Genomic DNA, 9,218 nt, shown 5'->3' with positions numbered 1-9,218 from the left:
CTAGATGTAAACCTAGTACCGTTGGGTTCGAAAGACACAACAGTTGGCCAATGAAGGCCGAAAAAAAACATAAGGAGCCTGACACAAATAAGTGGAAGTAATGTTAGAGTTAGCTAAGGGCCAATGTGGTTCCATTCACCAAGAAGGGAGACCCCTAGGAGAACTACACTTTGCCTGGAATCTCACCAAGTGGCCAGTCCGGCATGGGTGACCCTGCCAAGAGCATTACTTCCGCTAGCATAGCGCCGTGGATCAATGAAACACACAAACCTCCCCACCAACGTTTGCTAGTCCATAGGGAAAACGAGTCGAAAGCTATAAGTGAAAATCCCTCTGCTTTCCATATTTTGGGAAGAGCTGGTAAGGACCAAACAAAAGAAAAAAAAATGCTTAGGAAACGTGGGATCTAAAACGCTCACCTTAAGAGCTATGAACACTTGTTCGGCAGGTGTTTTTCATAGTATTAAAGATGAACAAGTGCTCACAGGTATGCACTTTAGAGTCCATGTTCACTTGAATTTTTTTCTTGTTTTGGTGCATACCTTATTCTCCCAATGTACGGAAAGTAAAGTGCTTGGGTTAGAAGAGGTCCACAGTGAGACACATCAGGGCGAATTTTGCTTATATCTTCCGACTCCGTCGTTTACATACCAGGGTCTCTTACCTCAGTTTCATACATTTACTCTTCTCCACCATCTCCGAAACCTTATCATCACGTACACCCCCTCTATATGAGGCTTTGCGTGCTGGCCTCGAAGAAGTGAGATTTCATCGACAATGTTGTCACCCAGGAGTGATACGGAGAGTCAAGTTGCTTGTGAAGCCAAGCGACCACATGGAATCTTAGCGAAAAATAATTCTAAAGTAATGCGCTCATTTCCTTGGATGTGTGAGTGACAGGATTCGAGAGAGGAGTTAACCTTTTCAGTAAGAAGAACGTCTCCGAGGAAGCCCAAGACAGGAAGAACAAACATTCGAGACAATCATCGGTGACTTAAAAGGCGCGGTGCTGCAATTTCAGGCGCTGTAAATTCGTTTCCTAATCCTCTTAGGTATCATTAAAAGACGGAAATAAGGGTGGGGCGCTCTCCGTCTGGGAAGTATCAACTGCCTGTATTGGGTGGGTATCATGTATTTGCAGTTGATCCCTTAGAAGCTGAATTTCTTGGTGGAGCAACTCGTTTTCTTGCTGACGCTGTTGTAGCTGTTGTTGAAACTACTGTAGGAAGCGTTACAGTAGCAGCTGTTATAGTAGCTGTTCCAAGAGTTTCACAAGCTTTGCTTCCTTGGTGCTCTGCTAAACTTTTACGTCGCTGCTATTAATTGTGACCAAGACTCGACCAAATGTCGGGAGAAACTCAAATGAGACCCGATGATGGTAGACTCACCGATCTGTGGCTGTTAACGCGGATCGTAGAGTGCAAATAGAAAAGACAAACAATGAGGAAACTGGCAAATGGAGGCAGCACAATGGGTTAATGAGCCCAATGAGTAAACCACAGAGAGAGGACCTTAATATGGAAATTTCGCATAGAGTTCGAAAGATCTAGAAAATGAACCTCTTAGACGAGCTCCAAAATATAGATTGTCAGCCAAAGACAAAGAAAACCGGCATTGCGACCGATTTGTTCAAATGGGACGGAAGTCCGTGCACTTGATGTAAATGTACAAACAAACAAATATTTACAATTTCAGAAAAACTGGGTCATTTATTCCAAAGAAAGAGCTTCGGAAACTGAGCACGTCAATAACGCGTTGGTCTATCTATGGCCGTCATGCAAGCAGTTATTCGGCTCGGCATTGATTGGCAGAGTTGTTGGATATCTTCGTGAGGGATATCGTGCCAAATTTTATTCAACTGGCGCGTTAGATCGTAAAAATCCCGAGCTAGATGGAAGATCCTGCTCCTAATGCTCCAAACGTTCTCAGTTGGGAATAGATTCGGTGACATTGCTGGCCAAGGTATGGAATGGCAGGCACGAAGACAAGCAGTAGAAAATCTCGCCGTATGCCCGGGACATTACCTTGTTGAAATGTAAGCCCAGGATGGCTTGACATGAAGGGCAACAAAACGGAACGTAGAATATCGTTGACGATATTCTATGTCCCTTTTGTTGCCCTTCACGGAAAATCACCCTAGGCTTACTTTTTAGCGAGATGAAGCCTCACCGCACACGACGTGAGTTTCTACTGGTCGTATTCGTGCTTACCAAACTGTACCATAGTCAACAACATCGTCGGATATCTGCTCTATTGAGAACGTTTGGATCAATGCAGATAGGATCCTTCTTCCAGCTCGGGATTTTTACGATCTAACGTGCCAGTTCAATAAAATTTGGCACGATATCCCTCACGAAGATATCCAACAACTCTGCCTATCAATGCCAAGCCGAATAACTGCTTGCATGAGGGCCAGAGATGGACCAACGCGTTATTGACTTGCTCAGTTTCCGAAGCTCTTTCTTTGGAATATATGACCCAGTTTTTCTGAAATTGTAATCATCTGTCTGCGGCCGTAAGTCAGATCTGTTGGTTTCCGCCACATTCAGGTATTTCCTTCGCGATGCCTCACTTTTTCTTTTAGAGTGCATAAATATTCACGCCTAAATTCTGAATATTATTGAACGATAAGCCCGCATTGAAAAATAGACACAATATACCATTTTACAAAATTATGAAAATTAGCACATTTCATGCAGAAACTATTGTTCGCAATAGATAGCGCAGAGCTATGTGACATTTTTCTTCATATTGCATAGAAGCCGACTGGTGTCCACATTTTTAGGTGCGTCCTTCCGAACATACTTTAACTGCTTCAGTTCAGTGCGCACTAGCGTTCAATGCACCCAAGAGTCTTTTATTGTAGTAATTTATTTTAATCTTACTTTACAACTGTGGCGTTAATTTATTCCCTTAATACCAGTTGGTTAATCTTCACTTGCTTGCTTCCTAGCAAGTAAAAATTAAGGGAATGCTGCGACATTTTACCATCTTGCATAGATTTATTTCTGAGTTAGGTTTTAATTAACTCTCATATGAATCTAGACACTTTTTCCGCGTAGGAAGGCTACTCGTGAACACGCGCTGCGGCCCCTTGCAAACTTCCGCACCAGCACTCCACACTCGCCGTCACCGGAGCCTACCTGTAGCCGACTTAACTCTGTTTTCGCGAACTCGCTCTCGGATTCAGTCTCGTCTCCACGATATTGGAAAAGTACAACGAGCTGCTGCTACGCTATCGCTACCTCATAGACTCACCATCAGCATTTAACAAATAAAATTTTATACCGACCTTTTTAGGCACTTTTAACTTAAAATTTATATTAACCGTTGACTGACAGTTGAGTCCTTTTACGAGGGGCGTTCAATGAATAATTCTCAGTCAATTTAGATTGAAAAAATGTGGGATTTGTTGTGGGGTATAGTGGAATATTCCCGCTTCCAACTCCAAAGTTTCAAGAAAGTCCGATAGGTTGCGGCGCTATAATATCCTTCAGAATGGTGTCTGTAGTGGAGGTGCATCTCAGGCAGAGACCTCTTCACTGTGTTTCTTTTGGCAGAAAATCAGAGCGTCGCAGATATTTACAGGCGCTTGCAGAATGTCTACGGAGACATGAACAAAACCATTGTGAGACGTTGGGCTAGTTGTCTGTTATCTTCGCAACAAAACCGCGCAAACCCGTCCGATCTCCCGGGCACCGGCAGGTCGCACACAGCTGTGACTGCTGCAATGTTGGAAAGTGCGGATATTGTCATTCGAGATGATCAGCGGATTACAATCAAACATACCGTTGCTCAGCTGGACGTCTCTGTTGGTGTTTCTGATACATTCGTCCATCAGCAGGGATATTCAAAGGCTTCTGTCTGCAGAAGACGATAAAGAGCTACGAAGGACTATCTGTGCAGAGTTGCTTGGGTGCTTCGAGGCTGTCCTCCATCATGGTGTAATGATCATCTTGAAGATGCATTGTGCTACCCTCAGGAAATTGGAGGAACGGTTTCAGCTTGTTCGTCGCCCCAAAAATGCAAACATCCTCCTCCTCCAGGACAACGCAAGGACTCACACGAGTCTACTCATCCGAGAGGAGCTCCAATGACTTCATTGGCCTCTTTTTCCTCATCCATTCTACAGCCCGGATCTCGCACCTCCCGACATCCATGTGTTTGACCCATTGAAGGATACACTCAGCGGGAAACAGTATGCAGATGATGACGAGGTTATTGATGCAGCAAGACGAGTGATACCATGCGGCGGACATACAGACCCTCTCAATAAGGTGGCGCAAGGCCGCCGCACTGAACGGAGACTATATTGAAAAATAGGCTCAGGCTCTGAGCACTATGGGACTCAACTGCTGAGATCATTAGTCCCCTAGAACTTAGAACTAGCTAAACCTAACTAACCTAAGGACATCACAAACATCCATGTCCGAGGCAGGATTCGAACCTGCGACCGTAGCGGTCTTGCGGTTCCGGACTGCAGCGCCTTTAACCGCACGGCCACTTCGGCCGGCTATTGAAAAATAGGATTTTGTATCCAAAAGAACGGGGAATAATATGTTGTTTTATCACAAAGTCCTGTCAAACTATAACTCTAATATCGGATCTCATACGTCTTACTAATAGACACACATTTCTTCTGTCACGCTAGCAGTCTCTCTTCGTAGAGACTCATATGTACTCCTTCCATGTATCCGCTCTCTCCTCTGTATAATAGTGGAACTACTGACGCAATGCTTTTCAGTGTCCTCGTAGTCGTTTGTGGTGGCACGCCTCAATAAAGTCTTTTCGGTTTACAAGCCGCATTCCTACCAATAAAGCGTTCCAGCTTTGTACAGCTGTTTCCATCGTTATCAGGAGTTTCCATCGTTATCAGGAGTTAAAATCACTGGCTGCCAGAGATGGCACGGTGTTCTGTTTACGTGGAAGTAATGGCAGTGTCTGGAACCTTCCAGAGAATCTGGGATGACGCATGCGCGGAAGGCAAATTGGGCAGCTCCTAGCAGCTCCGTCCCGCTGCGGCACCGAGTGACGTCACTTGGAGCGAGGGTCCAGCGCCCCACGGTTGAACCTGCTGCCCCCGCCTCCCTGCAAGTGTCAAGCCGACGTCTTTGCTTTTGCTTAGTGCGCAGGCTTTGGACATAGAGCGAAAGCAAAGACGTGGCGGGACGGAGCTGCCAGGAGCTGCACAAATTACCTTTCTCGCATGCATCACTTTGGACTGGCTGGGTGGCTCCAAACGATGCCATTACACCTGTATAAGCACAGCATCGTGCCAGCCCCGGCGGTCAGTGCTTTTAGCTCCTGATGACGATGGCGGAGACAGCTACCGAAAGCTCGAGTGTTTTATTCGATGTGACGCTGCTTGTAAAATGAAAAGATTTTGAAATGGATGGTTGTAGCTCCGTCACAAGTTGCACTGAGAAGTATCTATTTTTTATTTCTTGATAATGACTAATATCGGACATCTGTGTCTATTTTCAAGCGGAATACTGCAGTTAATATATGTGGGCTATAGCCCGTATTTGCCATACTTCCAGCACAAATGGTTTGAAGCTAGGTACCATCAAGAAATAAAAAATAGATACTTCTCAGTGTAACTTATGACGGAGCTACAACCAATTATTTCAATTATAAGACAAGTTACGGACCTATTTTTCACCTGCAGCATGCTGCTAGTTCGTGAAAAGATTATATTGAAGCAATCCTTTTAAATTGCCCGAAATTTATTTTGGCTTTTCGATGTGCTGAATCTGTTCTTCAGTCGACAATTTCTTTTTCGCTTTCTTGATGTATTTCTGAGTACCATTTAGCTTCAGCTTTCTTGCACTTCCTATCGACTTCATTCCCAAAAGATATATATTACTGTACGCCTCTCTTTACCTGAAAATATTTATATTTTCTTCTTTCGTCGGTGAATTGGTTCAAATGGCTCTGAGCACTATGGGACTTAACATCTGAGGTCATCAGTCCCCTACAACTTAGAACTACTTAAACCTAACTAACCTCAGGACATCACACACATCAATGCCCGACGCAGGATTCGAACCTGCGGCCGTAGCAGTCACGCGGTTCTGGACTGAAGCGCCTAGAACCGCTCGGCCACCGCGGCCGCCTCGTCGGTGAATTGACAGAAGCTATTTCTTCTGATTCCACAGTTATTTGGCAATGGAAAAAGCAACAGGGAAGAGAATTAATTTAAGAAGACGAATACTGGAATATGCAAAACAGATTGTGGAGGATGCTGGCTGCAGAGGTTATTTAGAGATAAAAACGCTGTCAGAAGAAGGAGTGAAAAAAAATCAATTCCAACCAACCTTACTATAGTTCACTTGCAGACAGCAATTGGGTTGAAACTATGAGAACAGCGTTATTATGAGAGTGTGATTAAAAAGTCTTAATTTGAAAAATACGACGTGTGGATCAAGCTACAGTATACTATATAGATGAGGTAGATGAGAAGGTTGTCGCCGCGCGGAGTGGCCCTCGCGGTTAGAGGCACCATGTCACTGACTGCGCGGCCCCTCCCGTCGGAAGTTCGAGTCCTCGCTCGGGTATGCTGTGTGTATTGTTCTTAGCATAAGTTTGTTCCCTCAGAAATTCACACACACACACATCTGAGAAGGTTGTCGCCTGATTAAATTATTGTCTTTTGTTGCTCATAGACAGTGGCCACAATTTCTAATCACCGACTCTATATCCAGACGATTCAGGCAAGGATAGGCAAGGTCAATGCCGCGACGATAACCGATATTTGCTGCAATTTCCCTGACACAGTCGCCGGAACAGTTCTCGCGTAGGATGCTTCATAAAAGTGCTGAGTATGAGGAAGACAAGCTACCTGCATAAGACATTTCTTTTTGTTGCTTACCCGAGACTGAAGGAATCCATCAAGATAACCTTGATGCATAGGTTTTCAAAAGGCGATGTTTTTACAGTAGAAGACCACGACGCTCTCCCACAGGAGGGACTCATCTCATGAAAGAATGCTTCCAGTTGCAAAAAATTCAGCATGTGGCATATCGTCTGAAACCCCACGAAGCTGTTCGCAGATGATTCAGTTGCCTATAACAAGGTAACGACGGCAAAAGAATTGCGAATTGCAGGAAGACCTGCAGAGAATCGATGATACGGACAGTGACTGGCAGTTGATCTTGAACGTAAATAAATATAAAATACTGCGCGAAGAAATCCACTACTGTTCGAGTACATTATTGGCGACATGTCACTGTAAACGGTAAAAACGGTAACTGCCGTAAAATAACTCTGAGTAATCATTCGAAGCGACCTAGAGCGGAATGACCATATGAAACAAACAATGAGAACACAAGCTGCCAACTTGAGATTCATTCAAAGAGTATTAAAGAGCTGTAACTCATCTACGAAAGAAGTAGCTTACAAAATACTTGTTCAGTGGAGTCCCGAGTGTAGCTCATCACTCTAAGACCTTTGCCAGATTGGATTAACAGAAGAGATGGAGATCTAATAACGAACGGTGGCGCGTTTCGCCATTAGATCGTTTAGTAGGGGCATCAAGGAGATGCTCAGCAAACTCCAGTGGCAGATGCTATAATAGGGGCATTGTGCGATAATTTTGAACTGCCGAGAGAGTACGTTTCGGTAAGAGTCAAGTAATAACACATTTCTTTCGCCAATTTGCATCTCACGATAAGTCCACAACGAGAAAATCCTGTATGTTAGAGATAATTTGGAGATTTACTGACACTCATTCGTCGCACGCGTCATTCACCAATGGAAAAGGGAAGAGGGGATCAGACAAAAATGGTTCAAATGGCTGTAAGCACTATGGGACTTAACAGCTGAGGTCATCAGTCCCCTAGACTTAGAACTACTTAAACCTAACTAACCTAAGGACATCACACACATCCATGCCCAAGGCAGGATTCGAGCCTGCGACCGTAGCAGCAGCGCGGTTCCTGACTGAAGTGCCTAGAACCGCTCGGCCACCGCGGCGGGCTAGGATCAGACAGTGATGCCAAATGTTTCCTCCGTCACACATCGTAAAGTGTCTTCCGGAGTATAGATGTAGATGTAGAAGCAATGATCAGCTTAATCTGCCTACCCGACTCTCAGGTTTCGAGTGCCCTTCTGGGGCTTGCTGCTGACAGCCGTCTCCTTCCAGAGAGGCTTGCAGCACCAAGAGTAGCTCTGCCAAAACAATGTTATTCATTTCCCACGGAGTACAAAAGCACCATAATTAAAAGACACACTTACGGGAAAAGGCACTTTGTTGCTTATCGCAATAAACTCAGTCCTTACAGCCGCTTCGTGTGTTGGACAAAACCTAGACATCAAGTTTGTTAGAAACTTTTTCTAATATACAACAAGAAACCATGTGTAGATCAGTGTTTATACCTTTTATGTATGGCGTAGCCTGTGTTTTGCAGGTTTATGAAATTATCAAAGCATTTGGTCCTAGGAGTTTCCTTGGCTTTTTTTTTTTTTAATTCTTTATTCTTCAATATATGATACATAACAACCCACCACCTTATGCAATTAGTGGGTCCTTGGCTTGTTGAAAATGCGTAGAATAGTAATGAATTTTGTAGTTACATCAGACACCGCTGGACTACACAGCTGCTACCATAATAACTCATCGCGACGAAGCAAGAGTCATTTTAGCGCCGCAGAAGGAGCTCAGTTGATTTACTGACGCATTCGGCAGTTTCAAATCCTCATGCATTGCTACAACGTTGTTTGTGTTTGGCTATAGGATGCATCAGTTCCCGTTCGGCATCGCTACATGACTGTATCTCTACAACGATATTAGTGTGTCTTCTTAGTATACTACAAGAATTTCATTTTGTGATAAATGTAGAAAACTATGGAATTAAACTTATAGTTACAAGTTCAGATATCCAGTTTCTCAATACAAAACGCTCAGCTTGTTTTCCGTGGGTGAGTATAATATCCTAATAAACATAGGTTTCTCATTCCATAGACAATCAACGAAACTTACAATATGAAAAAGATATGATTCTACGTTGAATTAGCAAATGTTTGGCCCCATTACCATCTGGTCATGTGACTGTATCCCATTTCGTCAGTTTTCTGGAGATCATGTAATGACATTAGCGTAGGCAGATCGGCTTGATGTTGTTTAATGGGCGCTCACGCCAATACGCTGACATAACACTGAGACACAGCGATCACGAAGAGTCGCCGTCCACCTGCCGGTCAGTGTCCGGACGATTTAC

The sequence above is a fragment of the Schistocerca serialis genome, chromosome 6 (genome assembly GCF_023864345.2).
Source record: "Schistocerca serialis cubense isolate TAMUIC-IGC-003099 chromosome 6, iqSchSeri2.2, whole genome shotgun sequence".
Lineage (NCBI taxonomy): Eukaryota > Metazoa > Arthropoda > Insecta > Orthoptera > Acrididae > Schistocerca > Schistocerca serialis.
Note: the sequence above shows the minus strand (reverse complement) of the source record.